The 17,575-nt window shown below is 47.5% G+C and overlaps 1 protein-coding gene across 3 annotated transcripts in view; it reads right to left on the reverse strand.

Moving 5' to 3' along the window:
- Positions 1-17,575, reverse strand: part of cdkal1 (CDK5 regulatory subunit associated protein 1-like 1) — a 1,024,035-nt gene that overhangs the window by 582,009 nt on the left and 424,451 nt on the right. The window lies entirely within an intron of this gene.

Here is a 17,575-nt window from a genome sequence, read left to right on the forward strand (position 1 = left end):
CAAGTAAATAGTTGTTATTATTGTCTCTGAGGAAAAGAAAAGAGATGTACACTAAGAAAACATACGGTTTATAAAATAAGGTGAATAGCATCTGATACGGCAGCATACCAACATAATATAGAAGATGATTACTGGTAAAACATACCTTAGTAAAGTCTTAGTAAATACCTTAGTAAAGTCTTAGTAAATACCTTAGTAAAGTCTTAGTAAATACCTTAGTAAAGTCTTAGTAAATACCTTAGTAAAGTCTTAGTAAATACCTTAGTAAAGTCTTAGTAAATACCTTAGTAAAGTCTTAGTAAATACCTTAGTAAAGTCTTAGTAAATACCTTAGTAAAGTCTTAGTAAATACCTTAGTAAAGTCTTAGTAAATACCTTAGTAAATCCCTTAGTAAATAGGCTAACTTGATAAATACCTACAACAAAATAATAATGTATTGACCAGTCTTGCAGATCAAATGGAAGTAGTTACCACTCAGGTCTCTGTCTCCTACATGTTAAACACTAAGGCATCTCATGGCAGATCACTTCCCACTCAGGTCTCTGTCTCCTACATGTTAAACACTAAGGCATCTCATGGCAGATCACTTCCCACTCAGGTCTCTGTCTCCTACATGTTAAACACTAAGGCATCTCATGGCAGATCACTTCCCACTCAGGTCTCTGTCTCCTACATGTTAAACACTAAGGCATCTCATGGCAGATCACTTCCCACTCAGGTCTCTGTCTCCTACATGTTAAACACTAAGGCATCTCATGGCAGATCACTTCCCACTCAGGTCTCTGTCTCCTACATGTTAAACACTAAGGCATCTCATGGCAGATCACTTCCCACTCAGGTCTCTGTCTCCTACATGTTAAACACTAACGCATCTCATGACAGATCACTTCCCACTCAGGTCTCTGTCTCCTACATGTCAAACACTAAGGCATCTCATGGCAGATCACTTCCCACTCAGGTCTCTGTCTCCTACATGTCAAACACTAAGGCATCTCATGGCAGATCACTTCCCACTCAGGTCTCTGTCTCCTACCTGTCAAACACTAACGCATCTCATGGCAGATCACTTCCCACTCAGGTCTCTGTCTCCTACATGTCAAACACTAAGGCATCTCATGGCAGATCACTTCCCACTCAGGTCTCTGTCTCCTACATGTCAAACACTAAGGCATCTCATGGCAGATCACTTCCCACTCAGGTCTCTGTCTCCTACATGTCAAACACTAAGGCATCTCATGACAGATCACTTCCCACTCAGGTCTCTGTCTCCTACCTGTCAAACACTAAGGCATCTCATGGCAGATCACTTCCCACTCAGGTCTCTGTCTCCTACCTGTCAAACACTAACGCATCTCATGGCAGATCACTTCCCACTCAGGTCTCTGTCTCCTACCTGTCAAACACTAACGCATCTCATGGCAGATCACTTCCCACTCAGGTCTCTGTCTCCTACATGTCAAACACTAACGCATCTCATGGCAGATCACTTCCCACTCAGGTCTCTGTCTCCTACCTGTCAAACACTAACGCATCTCATGGCAGATCACTTCCCACTCAGGTCTCTGTCTCCTACCTGTCAAACACTAACGCATCTCATGGCAGATCACTTCCCACTCAGGTCTCTGTCTCCTACCTGTCAAACACTAACGCATCTCATGGCAGATCACTTCCCACTCAGGTCTCTGTCTCCTACATGTCAAACACTAACGCATCTCATGGCAGATCACTTCCCACTCAGGTCTCTGTCTCCTACATGTCAAACACTAACGCATCTCATGGCAGATCACTTCCCACTCAGGTCTCTGTCTCCTACCTGTCAAACACTAACGCATCTCATGGCAGATCACTTCCCACTCAGGTCTCTGTCTCCTACATGTCAAACACTAAGGCATCTCATGGCAGATCACTTCCCACTCAGGTCTCTGTCTCCTACATGTCAAACACTAAGGCATCTCATGACAGATCACTTCCCACTCAGGTCTCTGTCTCCTACATGTCAAACACTAAGGCATCTCATGGCAGATCACTTCCCACTCAGGTCTCTGTCTCCTACATGTCAAACACTAAGGCATCTCATGGCAGATCACTTCCCACTCAGGTCTCTGTCTCCTACATGTTAAACACTAAGGCATCTCATGGCAGATCACTTCCCACTCAGGTCTCTGTCTCCTACATGTCAAACACTAAGGCATCTCATGGCAGATCACTTCCCACTCAGGTCTCTGTCTCCTACATGTCAAACACTAAGGCATCTCATGGCAGATCACTTCCCACTCAGGTCTCTGTCTCCTACATGTTAAACACTAAGGCATCTCATGGCAGATCACTTCCCACTCAGGTCTCTGTCTCCTACATGTTAAACACTAAGGCATCTCATGACAGATCACTTCCCACTCAGGTCTCTGTCTCCTACCTGTCAAACACTAAGGCATCTCATGGCAGATCACTTCCCACTCAGGTCTCTGTCTCCTACATGTCAAACACTAACGCATCTCATGGCAGATCACTTCCCATTTAGGATTCAGAGGAGACGGTTGGCTGATTCTAGTTAATACTGACTGCAAGGGATCATTGTAATAACTGAGTAAGATGCATGTAGCTGGGAGTGAGTCAAACTGAATGAGCACACAGTCTCACACACACAGACTCACACACACAGACTCACATACTCATGCACACAGACTCACACACACAGACTCACGCACACAGACTCACAGACTCACACACACAGACTCACACACAGACTCACGCACACAGACTCACGCACAGACTCACGCACACAGACTCAACAGACTCACACACACAGACGCACACACAGACTCACGCACAGACTCACGCACACAGACTCAACAGACTCACACACACAGACTCACACACAGACTCACGCACAGACTCACGCACAGACTCACGCACACAGACTCACACACACAGACTCACACACAGACTCACGCACAGACTCACACACAGACTCACACACACAGACTCACACACACAGACTCACACACAGACTCACACACAGACTCACACACAGACTCACACACAGACTCACACACACAGACTCACACACAGACTCACACACAGACTCACACACAGACTCACGCACAGACTCACACACAGACTCACAAACACACAATGAACCATATGTAATAATTATATACACATAATTGAAGAGACTAAATCCTTGACATCGATATGTGACTTCCTTGGGACCCAAACGGTCACCCATATTTTAGGTACCCGTACAAGCATCCATATATAAAACATTTTTGCAATGGTTTGATTCATGAGACAGCTATTTATAATGTACATGCTCAATAACACATTTGAGTAATTACATGGTTGCAGGGTTTTGTCTCTGGCTGCCACGACGATGACAGAGTGTGGAAGAGCAGAACAGGAGCTTCGTCTTGTGTGTCAGATTCTGGGACCGTTCGCTTCAGAAGGCGCCATGTTTACTGACAAAATGCTAAAACGCAGCAGTCATGCCATGTAAGCCTCCAGAAGGGGGTTCAACTAGTATTTGTTTTCTCTTAAATATTTTAATTGGCTGATTGAGCTGGCCTGGAGTGCCAGATGGGCGGGGTTTTTGGACCTATCCCATTGGTTGCAACGTACCAGGCAAGCTCAATCATATATGCAGCTAAAGAATACAAATACTACTTGAACCAAGGCATGCAATGCGAGAAAAAAAAACGAGAGGCAGATCTGACATGAGTCTGATAATGAATGTTTACTGGAAAACCTGGAAGAATCAGAACATGTGAATGTTTGGGGGCAACGAGACATGCTCGCTGTTGTTGCTTTGTTTCAAACTGTCAACCGATGCTTATGTTGTGATCCGTATCTGCCAGCTAATTGGGGACTAAGCCGACGTGGTCAAAAGCTTTAGATCACATTGTTTTGCTATCGTTGCCTCTGTAATAAATAAATAGTAGAAAATAAGTCAGGAAGTCTGAGCGCGAACCCTCTTCAGTGAATCTAATGTTTTGGTCAACAAACCAGTTCTGAGTGCAGTGGTTTCAAGAAACCTTCATCATTAAACAGAGCAGACAGTACTAAAGGTCAGAGGTTAACCTACTGACCTTCATCATTAAACAGAGTAGACAGTACTAAAGGTCAGAGGTTAACCTACTGACCTTCATCATCAAACAGAGCAGACAGTACTAAAGGTCAGAGGTTAACCTACTGACCTTCATCATCAAACAGAGCAGACAGTACAGTACTAAAGGTCAGAGGTTAACCTACTGACCATCATTAAACAGAGCAGACAGTACAGTACTAAAGGTCAGAGGTTAACCTACTGACCTTCATCATTAAACAGAGTAGACAGTACTAAAGGTCAGAGGTTAACCTACTGACCTTCATCATCAAACAGAGCAGACAGTACAGTACTAAAGGTCAGAGGTCAACCTACTGACCTTCATCATCAAACAGAGCAGACAGTACTAAAGGTCAGAGGTTAACCTACTGACCTTCATCATTAAACAGAGCAGACAGTACAGTACTAAAGGTCAGAGGTCAACCTACTGACCTTCATCATTAAACAGAGCAGACAGTACAGTACTAAAGGTCAGAGGTTAACCTACTGACCTTCATCATCAAACAGAGTAAACAGTACAGTACTAAAGGTCAGAGGTTAACCTACTGACCTTCATCATCAAACAGAGCAGACAGTACAGTACTAAAGGTCAGAGGTTAACCTACTGACCTTCATCATCAAACAGAGCAGACAGTACTAAAGGTCAGAGGTTAACCTACTGACCTTCATTAAACAGAGCAGACAGTACTAAAGGTCAGAGGTTAACCTACTGACCTTCATCATCAAACAGAGCAGACAGTACTAAAGGTCAGAGGTTAACCTACTGACCTTCATCATCTAACAGAGTAGACAGTACAGTACTAAAGGTCAGAGGTTAACCTACTGACCTTCATCATCAAACAGAGCAGACAGTACAGTACTAAAGGTCAGAGGTCACCCTACTGACCTTCATCATCAAACAGAGCAGACAGTACAGTACTAAAGGTCAGAGGTTAACCTACTGACCTTCATCATCAAACAGAGCAGACAGTACTAAAGGTCAGAGGTTAACCTACTGACCTTCATCATCAAACAGAGTAGACAGTACAGTACTAAAGGTCAGAGGTTAACCTACTGACCTTCATCATCTAACAGAGTAGACAATACAGTACTAAAGGTCAGAGGTTAACCTACTGACCATCATCAAACAGAGCAGACAGTACAGTACTAAAGGTCAGAGGTTAACCTACTGACCATCATCATTAAACAGAGTAGACAGTACAGTACTAAAGGTCAGATGTTAACCTACTGACCATCATCATTAAACAGAGCAGACAGTACAGTACTAAAGGTCAGAGGTTAACCTACTGACCATCATCATTAAACAGAGCAGACAGTACAGTACTAAAGGTCAGATGTTAACCTACTGACCATCATCATTAAACAGAGCAGACAGTACAGTACTAAAGGTCAGAGGTTAACCTACTGACCTTCATCATCAAACAGAGCAGACAGTACTAAAGGTCAGAGGTTAACCTACTGACCTTCATCATCTAACAGAGTAGACAATACAGTACTAAAGGTCAGAGGTTAACCTACTGACCATCATCAAACAGAGCAGACAGTACAGTACTAAAGGTCAGAGGTTAACCTACTGACCATCATCATTAAACAGAGTAGACAGTACAGTACTAAAGGTCAGAGGTTAACCTACTGACCATCATCATTAAACAGAGCAGACAGTACAGTACTAAAGGTCAGAGGTTAACCTACTGACCATCATCATCAAACAGAGCAGACAGTACAGTACTAAAGGTCAGAGGTTAACCTACTGACCTTCATCATTAAACAGAGCAAACAGTACAGTACTAAAGGTCAGAGGTTAACCTACTGACCATCATCATTAAACAGAGCAGACAGTACAGTACTAAAGGTCAGAGGTTAACCTACTGACTTTCATCATCAAACAGAGCAGACAGTACAGTACTAAAGGTCAGAGGTTAACCTACTGACCATCATCATCTAACAGAGCATACAGTACAGTACTAAAGGTCAGAGGTCAACCTACTGACCTCCATCATCAAACAGAGTAGACAATACAGTACTAAAGGTCAGAGGTCAACCTACTGACCTCCATCATCAAACAGAGTAGACAGTACAGTACTAAAGGTCAGAGGTTAACCTACTGACCATCATCATTAAACAGAGCAGACAGTACAGTACTAAAGGTCAGAGGTTAACCTACTGACCATCATCATTAAACAGAGCAGACAGTACAGTACTAAAGGTCAGAGGTTAACCTACTGACCTTCATCATCTAACAGAGCAGACAGTACAGTACTAAAGGTCAGAGGTTAACCTACTGACTTTCATCATCACAGAGCAGACAGTACTAAAGGTCAGAGGTTAACCTACTGACCTTACAGTGTCTTCCAGGGGCTGAGAAGTCTGCATAATGATCTGATGGAGGATTATGGGATATATCACGGAGGAGTACAGCTGAATACTAAACAACATGACAGTAAGGTTATATTCAGGTGAGTAGCTCGCTAACGAGGTCTCTCTCTTCCTGTTTCACTCTCAGAGGACCTCACACTGTATCAAGACTCCTCTCTCTCTCTTCCTGTTTCACTCTCAGAGGACCTCACACTGCATCAAGACTCCTCTCTCTCTCTCTCCCTCCATTCTCCCCATGCAGACAGCTTCTGTTCAGATCAGAAACACTGACTCATTATCAATGAAATCCTTCACCGTCAAATTCCCGCAGGCTGAACACTGAACCTGAGACGGAGAGGCTGAACACTGAACCTGAGACGGAGAGGCTGAACACTGAACCTGAGACGGAGAGGCTGAACACTGAACCTGAGACGGAGAGGCTGAACACTGAACCTGAGACGGAGAGGCTGAACACTGAACCTGAGACGGAGAGGCTGAACACTGAACCTGAGACGGAGAGGCTGAACACTGAACCTGAGACGGAGAGGCTGAACCCTGAACCTGAGACGGAGAGGCTGAACCCTGAGCCTGAGAGGCTGAACACTGAACCTGAGACGGAGAGGCTGAACACTGAACCTGAGACGGAGAGGCTGAACCCTGAACCTGAGACGGAGAGGCTGAACCCTGAACCTGAGACGGAGAGGCTGAACACTGAACCTGAGACGGAGAGGCTGAACCCTGAACCTGAGACGGAGAGGCTGAACCCTGAACCTGAGAGGCTGAACCCTGAACCTGAGACGGAGAGGCTGAACACTGAACCTGAGACGGAGAGGCTGAACACTGAACCTGAGACGGAGAGGCTGAACACTGAACCTGAGACGGAGAGGCTGAACACTGAACCTGAGACGGAGAGGCTGAACACTGAACCTGAGACGGAGAGGCTGAACACTGAACCTGAGACGGAGAGGCTGAACACTGAACCTGAGACGGAGAGGCTGAACCCTGAACCTGAGACGGAGACGCTGAACACTGAACCTGAGACGGAGAGGCTGAACACTGAACCTGAGACGGAGAGGCTGAACACTGAACCTGAGACGGAGAGGCTGAACACTGAACCTGAGACGGAGAGGCTGAACACTGAACCTGAGACGGAGAAGCTGAACACTGAACCTGAGACGGAGAGGCTGAACACTGAACCTGAGACGGAGAGGCTGAACACTGAACCTGAGACGGAGAGGCTGAACACTGAACCTGAGACGGAGAGGCTGAACCCTGAACCTGAGACGGAGAGGCTGAACCCTGAACCTGAGAGGCTGAACACTGAACCTGAGACGGAGAGGCTGAACACTGAACCTGAGACGGAGAGGCTGAACCCTGAACCTGAGACGGAGAGGCTGAACCCTGAACCTGAGACGGAGAGGCTGAACACTGAACCTGAGACGGAGAGGCTGAACCCTGAACCTGAGACGGAGAGGCTGAACCCTGAACCTGAGACGGAGAGGCTGAACCCTGAACCTGAGAGGCTGAACACTGAACCTGAGACGGAGAGGCTGAACACTGAACCTGAGACGGAGAGGCTGGACACTGAACCTGAGACGGAGAGGCTGAACACTGAACCTGAGACGGAGAGGCTGAACACTGAACCTGAGACGGAGAGGCTGAACACTGAACCTGAGACGGAGAGGCTGAACCCTGAACCTGAGACGGAAAGGCTGAACCCTGAACCTGAGACGGAGAGGCTGAACACTGAACCTGAGAGGGAGAGGCTGAACACTGAACCTGAGACGGAGAGGCTGAACACTGAACCTGAGACGGAGAGGCTGAACCCTGAACCTGAGACGGAGAGGCTGAACACTGAACCTGAGACGGAGAGGCTGAACACTGAACCTGAGAGGGAGAGGCTGAACACTGAACCTGAGACGGAGAGGCTGTACACTGAACCTGAGACGGAGAGGCTGAACCCTGAACCTGAGACGGAGAGGCTGGAACCAAAACATCACTAATCATCAGAGAAGCAGCAGCATATATAATAGTCAACCCAAAACAAAACATCAGAGAAGTAGCAGTATATATAATAGTCAACCCAAAACATCAGAGAAGTAGCAGCATATATAATAGTCAACCCAAAACATCAGAGAAGTAGCAGCATATATAATAGTCAACCCAAAACAAAACATCAGAGAAGTAGCAGCATATATAATAGTCAACCCAAAACATCAGAGAAGTAGCAGCATATATAATAGTCAACCCAAAACATCAGAGAAGTAGCAGCATATATAATAGTCAACCCAAAACAAAACATCAGAGAAGTAGCAGCATATATAATAGTCAACCCAAAACATCAGAGAAGTAGCAGCATATATAATAGTCAACTCAAACCAAAACATCAGAGAAGCAGCAGCATATATAATAGTCAACCCAAACCAAAACATCAGAGAAGTAGCAGCATATATAATAGTCAACCCAAAACATCAGAGAAGTAGCAGCATATATAATAGTCAACCCAAAACACAAGAGAAGTAGCAGCATATATAATAGTCAACCCAAAACATCAGAGAAGCAGCAGCATATATAATAGTCAACCCAAAACATCAACACAGGACAAATACAGGATGTTTTTTTATTTAAACAATAACGACTTTCCACAATAACCTTGGGTCTACAACAAGAACCTTGGGTCTCAAACAAGAACCTTGGGTCTACAACAAGAACCTTGGGTCTACAATACCAACCTTGGGTCTACAACAAGAACCTTGGGTCTACAACAAGAACCTTGGGTCTACAACAAGAACCTTGGGTCTACAACAAGAACCTTGGGTCTACAACAAGAACCTTGGGTCTACAACAAGAACCTTGGGTCTACAACAAGAACCTTGGGTCTACAACAAGAACTTTGGGTCTACAACACCAACCTTGGGTCTACAACAAGAACCTTGGGTCTACAATAAGAACCTTGGGTCTACAACAAGAACCTTGGGTCTACAACAAGAACCTTGGGTCTACAACACCAACCTTGGGTCTACAATAAGAACCTTGGGTCTACAATAAGAACCTTGGGTCTACAATACCAACATTGGGTCTACAACAAGAACGTTGAGTAGAGACTTGTTGACCTAGACGTTGAATCCCACACCGGCACTGAGGCCAGGTCTGAGACTGTTAATCTGCCTCTTTCATATAGTTACTTTTCTAAAGTTATTTCATAACCTTGGATTCAGTCATGTTATTTTTGGCAGACGACTTCAGCAAGCGGTTTTGAATATGGCGATCGATGAGGGAGCCTCCTTGTCCTGTGCCTCACTCAGTAGGATAAGCAAGACAAACAATTTGACTTGGAAAAGAGTTTATGTACGGGCATATCAGATCCTCGCCTATAGTGGAGGTTAACTTGTAAAATAACAACAGCCAAACAATCTGAATATCGTAACAACTTCAACAGGACCTTGCCTCCTAAAGGGAGTGCTCATAGCAAGGTGATAGGAGGTAAACTAGTCAACAACAATACAATGAACCTGTATGAACTGAAGAGAGGACTCCGTCGTTAACCACGGCTAGAAAACAGGATGTGAGTGTCGGGCTGACATTTCCATCACCTGCATGTGGTTAAATGAGGTTAACGCTGTGCTCCTGTGACCTGCTTCCTTGATGTTATTTCCACAGCAGCCCCATTAGAACCCAACTACAGGAAGGTTTGATGTCATACATACATGGGTGGATTGGGGAGGCTGCTCTTCATAAATACATTCCTACAAAACCTGTAACGCACACAAGATCTCACAAGGGAGGGCAACGGAGAAACAGAGAGGGATGGAAACAGGGCCGGTGTGGAAAGAGACAGGGAAAGAGTGTGATCTCTGGACAACAGGGTGGAGAGGACTGGAGGGTGTGTCCCTGAACACGCAGGGGGGAGAGGTGGAAAGGGAGAGTCCCAAACATGGGGGGGGAGGGGGGGCAGCTGTAGAGGGTGCAGGCAGCCAGGACCAGGAGAACAGCTGAGTGCTTTGCCTAACGCTCTCCAAACAAAACATCAGGCTGGAGCTGTAACGTAGGCTGCTGGCCCAGTGACAGAGGGGCGAGGACAGGAGAGGGCTGGAGCAGGGAGGCCACCAAACAGCCACCTCCAGAACCGGGCAGGGAGGCAGGCTGCTGGCCCAGTGACAGAGGGGCGAGGGCAGGGGAGGTCTGAGGCCGTCTGTCTGTCTGTCACTAACACTAATAACCCCAAGCCAACGGTGTGGCAGGACTCTGACGTCAGGCAGAGGTTTGGCTTTTGGAACAGCTCCATTGGCTGGGGAATGTTTCTCTGCCTTGGACAGAGATCATGTTTTCCCTGCTGCTGTCAACTGTAACATGATATTATATCTGCAACATACAATGTATCATGTCCCAGGACTGAATAAGATATAAACCTCTTGAAGCTGACCTACGCTCCAGGAGAGGTACACCTACCCAGTACGTAGTGAAGCTGGCCTACGCTCCAGGAGTGGTACAACTACCCAGTACGTAGTGAAGCTGGCCTACGATCCAGGAGAGGTACAACTACCCAGTACGTAGTGAAGCTGGCCTACGATCCAGTAGTGGTACAACTACCCAGTATGTAGTGAAGCTGGCCTACGATCCAGTAGTGGTACAACTACCCAGTACGTAGTGAAGCTGGCCTACGATCCAGTAGTGGTACAACTACCCAGTACGTAGTGAAGCTGGCCTACGATCCAGTAGTGGTACAACTACCCAGTATGTAGTGAAGCTGGCCTACGCTCCAGTAGTGGTACAACTACCCAGTACGTAGTGAAGCTGGCCTACGCTCCAGGAGAAGTACAACTACCCAGTACGTAGTGAAGCTGGCCTACGCTCCAGGAGAAGTACAACTACCCAGTACGTAGTGAAGCTGGCCTACGCTCCAGGAGAAGTACAACTACCCAGTACGTAGTGAAGCTGGCCTACGCTCCAGGAGAAGTACAACTACCCAGTACGTAGTGAAGCTGGCCTACGCTCCAGGAGAAGTACAACTACCCAGTACGTAGTGAAGCTGGCCTACGATCCAGGAGAAGTACAACTACCCAGTACGTAGTGAAGCTGGCCTACGATCCAGGAGAAGTACAACTATCCAGTACGTAGTGAAGCTGGCCTACGATCCAGGAGAAGTACAACTACCCAGTACGTAGTGAAGCTGGCCTACTATCCAGGAGAAGTACAACTACCCAGTACGTAGTGAAGCTGGCCTACGATCCAGGAGAAGTACAACTACCCAGTACGTAGTGAAGCTGGCCTACACTCCAGGAGTGGTACAACTACCCAGTACGTAGTGAAGCTGCCTACGCTCCAGGACAAGTACAACTACCCAGTATGTAGTGAAGCTGGCCTACGCTCTAGGAGAAGTACAACTACCCAGTACGTAGTGAAGCTGGCCTACGATCCAGGAGAAGTACAACTACCCAGTACGTATTGAAGCTGGCCTACTCTCCAGGAGAAGTACAACTACCCAGTACGTAGTGAAGCTGGCCTACGATCCAGGAGAAGTACAACTACCCAGTATGTAGTGAAGCTGGCCTACGATCCAGGAGAAGTACAACTACCCAGTACGTAGTGAAGCTGGCCTACGCTCCAGGACAAGCACAACTACCCAGTACGTAGTGAAGCTGGCCTACGCTCCAGGAGAAGTACAACTACCCAGTACGTAGTGAAGCTGGCCTACGCTCCAGGAGAAGTACAACTACCCAGTACGTAGTGAAGCTGGCCTACGCTCCAGGAGAAGTACAACTACCCAGTATGTAGCCAAATATGTGTTCTGTACCACTGTGGATGTGAGTGGTGCTGTAGAGAAACATAATGTACCACTGTAGATGTGAGTGATGCTGTAGAGAAACATCCTGTACCACTGTGGATGTGAGTGGTGCTGTAGAGAAACATCCTGTACCACTGTGGATGTGAGTGGTGCTGTAGGGGAACATTCTGTACCACTGTGGATGTGAGTGGTGCTGTAGAGGAACATCCTGTACCACTGTGGATGTGAGTGGTGCTGTAGAGGAACATCATGTACCACTGTGGATGTGAGTGGTGCTGTAGGGGAACATTCTGTACCACTGTGGATGTGAGTGGTGCTGTAGAGGAACATCCTGTACCACTGTGGATGTGAGTGGTGCTGTAGAGGAACATCCTGTACCACTGTGGATGTGAGTGGTGCTGTAGAGAAACATCCTGTACCACTGTGGATGTGAGTGGTGCTGTAGGGGAACATTCTGTACCACTGTGGATGTGAGTGGTGCTGTAGAGGAACATCCTGTACCACTGTGGATGTGAGTGGTGCTGTAGAGGAACATCATGTACCACTGTGGATGTGAGTGGTGCTGTAGGGGAACATTCTGTACCACTGTGGATGTGAGTGGTGCTGTAGAGGAACATCATGTACCACTGTGGATGTGAGTGGTGCTGTAGAGGAACATCCTGTACCACTGTAGATGTGAGTGGTGCTGTAGAGGAACATCATGTACCACTGTAGATGTGAGTGGTGTTGTAGAGGAACATCCTGTACCACTGCAGGTGTGAGTGGTGCTGTAAAATAACATCCTGTACCACTGTAGATGTGAGTGGTGCTGTAGAGAAACATCCTGTACCACTGTAGATGTGAGTGGTGCTGTAGAGGAACATCCTGTACCACTGTAGATGTGAGTGGTGCTGTAGAGAAACATCCAAGCCGTGTTAATCTCTCTGCCTTAACGTAGAGGCGTGTTTATCTCTCTGCCTTAACGTAGAGGCGTGTTTATCTCTCTGCCTTAACGTAGAGGTGTGTTTATCTCTCTGCCTTAACGTAGAGGCGTGTTTATCTCTCTGCCTTAACGTAGAGGCGTGTTTATCTCTCTGCCTTAACGTAGAGGCGTGTTTATCTCTCTGCCTTAACGTAGAGGCGTGTTTATCTCTCTGCCTTAACGTAGAGGCGTGTTTATCTCTCTGCCTTAACGTAGAGTAGGGTGAAGTATAGACAGCAGCTCTGAACAACCTGTCAGCTCCCGTCCATTCAACTCATTAGGGAGGTTTGTGTAAAAAGTGAAATCACATTAAACGATACACGGCGTAGCTACACTCAACTAAATTAATATTTCAAGAGCTTAGCAAAAATAAAGCTAAATTGTTAATTGCCTTTTTGAAAGCCTCACCAAAAGCTAACAGCTAACATTTCATTTGGCCTTTCAAGCCCGATTGTAAATGATTAATTCTGTTTCATCTATTTTAAAGCAGTGTTTACCCTATCTGAACACAGAGCACTAAGCTCCCTACTCTGCTCTAAGGACTCTACAGCTGTCGAGTGGAGCAGCCAGGACAGGGTAAACCCAGGGTGAGGTGGTCATTATGTGTCAGGGCAGGGTAAACCCAGGGTGAGGTGGTCATTACGTGCCAGGGCAGGGTAAACCCAGGGTGAGGTGTTCATTACGTGCCAGGGCAGGGTAAACCCAGGGTGAGGTGGTCATTACGTAACAGGGCAGGGTAAACCCAGGGTGAGGTGTGCATTACGTAACAGGACAGGGTAAACCCAGGGTGAGAGTAACAGGGCAGGGTAAACCCAGGGTGAGGTGTCCATTACGTGCCAGGGCAGGGTAAACCCAGGGTGAGGTGTTCATTACGTGTCAGGGCAGGGTAAACCCAGGGTGAGGTGTTCATTACGTGTCAGGGCAGGGTAAACCCAGGGTGAGGTGGTCATTACGTGCCAGGGCAGGGTAAACCCAGGGTGAGGGTGGTCATTACATGCCAGGGCAGGGTAAACCCAGGGTGAGGTGGTCATTACATGCCAGGGCAGGGTAAACTCAGGGTGAGGGTGGTCATTACATGCCAGGGCAGGGTAAACCCAGGGTGAGGTGGTCATTACATGCCAGGGCAGGGTAAACCCAGGGTGAGGTGGTTATTACGTGCCAGGACAGGGTAAACCCAGGGTGAGGTGATCATTACGTGCCAGGGCAGGGTAAACCCAGGGTGAGGTGGTCATTACGTGCCAGGGCAGGGTAAACCCAGGGTGAGGTGGTCATTACGTGCCAGGGCAGGGTAAACCCAGGGTGAGGTGTTCATTACGTGCCAGGGCAGGGTAAACCCATTACGTGCCAGGGCAGGGTAAACCCAGGGTGAGGTGGTCATTACGTGCCAGGGCAGGGTAAACCCAGGGTGAGGTGATCATTACGTGCCAGGGTAACCCCAGGGTGAGGTGGTCATTATGTGCCAGGGTAACCCCAGGGTGAGGTGATCATTACGTGCCAGGGTAACCCCAGGGTGAGGTGATCATTACGTGCCAGGGTAACCCCAGGGTGAGGGGATCATTACGTGCCAGGGTAACCCCAGGGTGAGGTGATCATTACGAGCCCCACCATCTCTCAGCACTCAAACACAAGGCCTCTCTGTCTATTTTAAACTCTGTAAAATCTGAGACGGCTCACACAACCCGACCCGTCCAGAAGTACTCTGTCTGAGGGAAAATCTGCATCCATCTGACCCCTCTCTCTCTATCTATATATATCAGGGGAAAGCTTAGCGAGCGTCTCAGCTGACCCCTCTCTCTATATATCAGGGGAAAGCTTAGCGAGCGTCTCGGGAGAGAGGGATCCACATGTTAAAGACGTTCAGCTCCATTACTGCTGGACGGAGTAATTACAGATGACCCTCTTCTCAACACACACACACACACGCTCTCTCTCTTGGTTCATAACCCCGGCTAGCTGGAGCCCGGGCCAGAGCTCAGCGGTGGCTGGTGACTGGTCGGATAGCTGGAGCCCGGGCCAGAGCTCAGCGGTGGCTGGTGACTGGTTGGATAGCTGGAGCCCGGGCCAGAGCTCAGCGGTGGCTGGTGACTGGTCGGATAGCTGGAGCCCGGGCCAGAGCTCAGCGGTGGCTGGTGACTGGTCGGATAGCTGGAGCCCGGGCCAGAGCTCAGCGGTGGCTGGTGACTGGCCTCTGTATTTAACATTAAGGATTAGCATGCTAAAGAACAGGCAGACAGAGCAGAGACGCTAATAAGGGATAAGAACTGATAACAGTTAACACACATATGTATGTCCCATATCTTCATTCTCTGTTTTGCTCCACACACACACACACACACACACACATACACACACACAAGTTTCTTCACATAATATTCCCCGGTGTTACTTCCCCCAAACTGCAGGATAAACATTGTGTTACCGCGGGCGACCGTCCCGCTGCTATAGATATGTGTTCATGCTCAGATTACAGCATCGATGTCTCCAGGCTCTTCTCTGTTTCGTTTCTCCATATACAGCTATAGGCTCAGAGGTCTAATCTGGATTACATCTACATAGGCTCAGTGGTCTAATCTGGATTACATCTACATAGGCTCAGTGGTCTAATCTGGATTAGATCTACATAGGCTCAGGGGTCTAATCTGGATTACATCTACATAGGCTCAGTGGTCTAATCTGGATTACATTTACATAGGCTCAGTGGTCTAATCTGGATTACATTTACATAGGCTCAGGGGTCTAATCTGGATTACATCTACATAGGCTCAGGGGTCTAATCTGGATTACATCTACATAGGCTCAGTGGTCTAATCTGGATTACATCTACATAGGCTCAGTGTTCTAATCTGGATTACATCTACATAGGCTCAGTGGTCTAATCTGGATTACATCTACATAGGCTCAGTGTTCTAATCTGGATTACATCTACATAGGCTCAGGGGTCTAATCTGGATTAGATCTACATAGGCCCAGAGGTCTAATCTGGATTACATCTACATAGGCTCAGTGTTCTAATCTGGATTACATCTACATAGGCTCAGTGTTCTAATCTGGATTACATCTACATAGGCTCAGTGGTCTAATCTGGATTACATCTACATAGGCTCAGTGTTCTAATCTGGATTACATCTACATAGGCTCAGTGGTCTAATCTGGATTACATCTACATAGGCTCAGTGTTCTAATCTGGATTACATATACATAGGCTCAGTGGTTTGAGGGAGAGGACTAACTGGTGTCTCCAAGTGTCTACAGTCCTCACCTCTCCAGACTGTGGGTTTGAGGGAGAGGACTAACCGGTGTCTCTAAGTGTCTACAGTCCTCACCTCTCCAGACTGTGGGTTTGAGGGAGAGGACTAACTGGTGTCTCCAAGCGTCTACAGTCCTCACCTCTCCAGACTGTGGGTTTGAGGGAGAGGACTAACTGGTGTCTCCAAGTGTCTACAGTCCTCACATCACCAGACTGTGGGTTTGAGTGAGAGGACTAACCAGTGTCTCCAAGTGTCTACAGTCCTCACCTCTCCAGACTGTGGGTTTGAGGGAGAGGACTAACTGGTGTCTCCAAGTGGCTACAGTACACACCTCTCCAGACTGTGGGTTTGAGGGAGAGGACTAACCGGTGTCTCCAAGTGTCTACAGTCCTCACCTTTCCAGACTGTGGGTTTGAGTGAGAGGACTAACCGGTGTCTCCAAGTGTCTACAGTCCTCACCTCTCCAGACTGTGGGTTTGAGGGAGAGGACTAACCGGTGTCTCCAAGTGTCTACAGTCCTCACCTCTCCAGACTGTGGGTTTGAGGGAGAGGACTAACCAGTGTCTCCAAGTGTCTACAGTCCTCACCTCTCCAGACTGTGGGTTTGAGGGAGAGGACTAACCAGTGTCTCCAAGTGTCTACAGTCCTCACCTCTCCAGACTGTGGGTTTGAGGGAGAGGACTAACCGGTGTCTCCAAGTGTCTACAGTCCTCACCTCTCCAGACTGTGGGTTTGAGGGAGAGGACTAACTGGTGTCTCCAAGTGTCTACAGTACACACCTCTCCAGACTGTGGGTTTGAGGGAGAGGACTAACCGGTGTCTCCAAGTGTCTACAGTCCTCACCTTTCCAGACTGTGGGTTTGAGTGAGAGGACTAACCGGTGTCTCCAAGTGTCTACAGTCCTCACCTCTCCAGACTGTGGGTTTGAGGGAGAGGACTAACCGGTGTCTCCAAGTGTCTACAGTCCTCACCTTTCCAGACTGTGGGTTTGAGTGAGAGGACTAACCAGTGTCTCCAAGTGTCTACAGTCCTCACCTCTCCAGACTGTGGGTTTGAGGGAGAGGACTAACCGGTGTCTCCAAGTGTCTACAGTCCTCACCTCTCCAGACTGTGGGTTTGAGGGAGA

The sequence above is a fragment of the Salvelinus alpinus genome, chromosome 4, assembly GCF_045679555.1.
Source record: "Salvelinus alpinus chromosome 4, SLU_Salpinus.1, whole genome shotgun sequence".
Taxonomy (NCBI): Eukaryota; Metazoa; Chordata; class Actinopteri; order Salmoniformes; family Salmonidae; genus Salvelinus; species Salvelinus alpinus.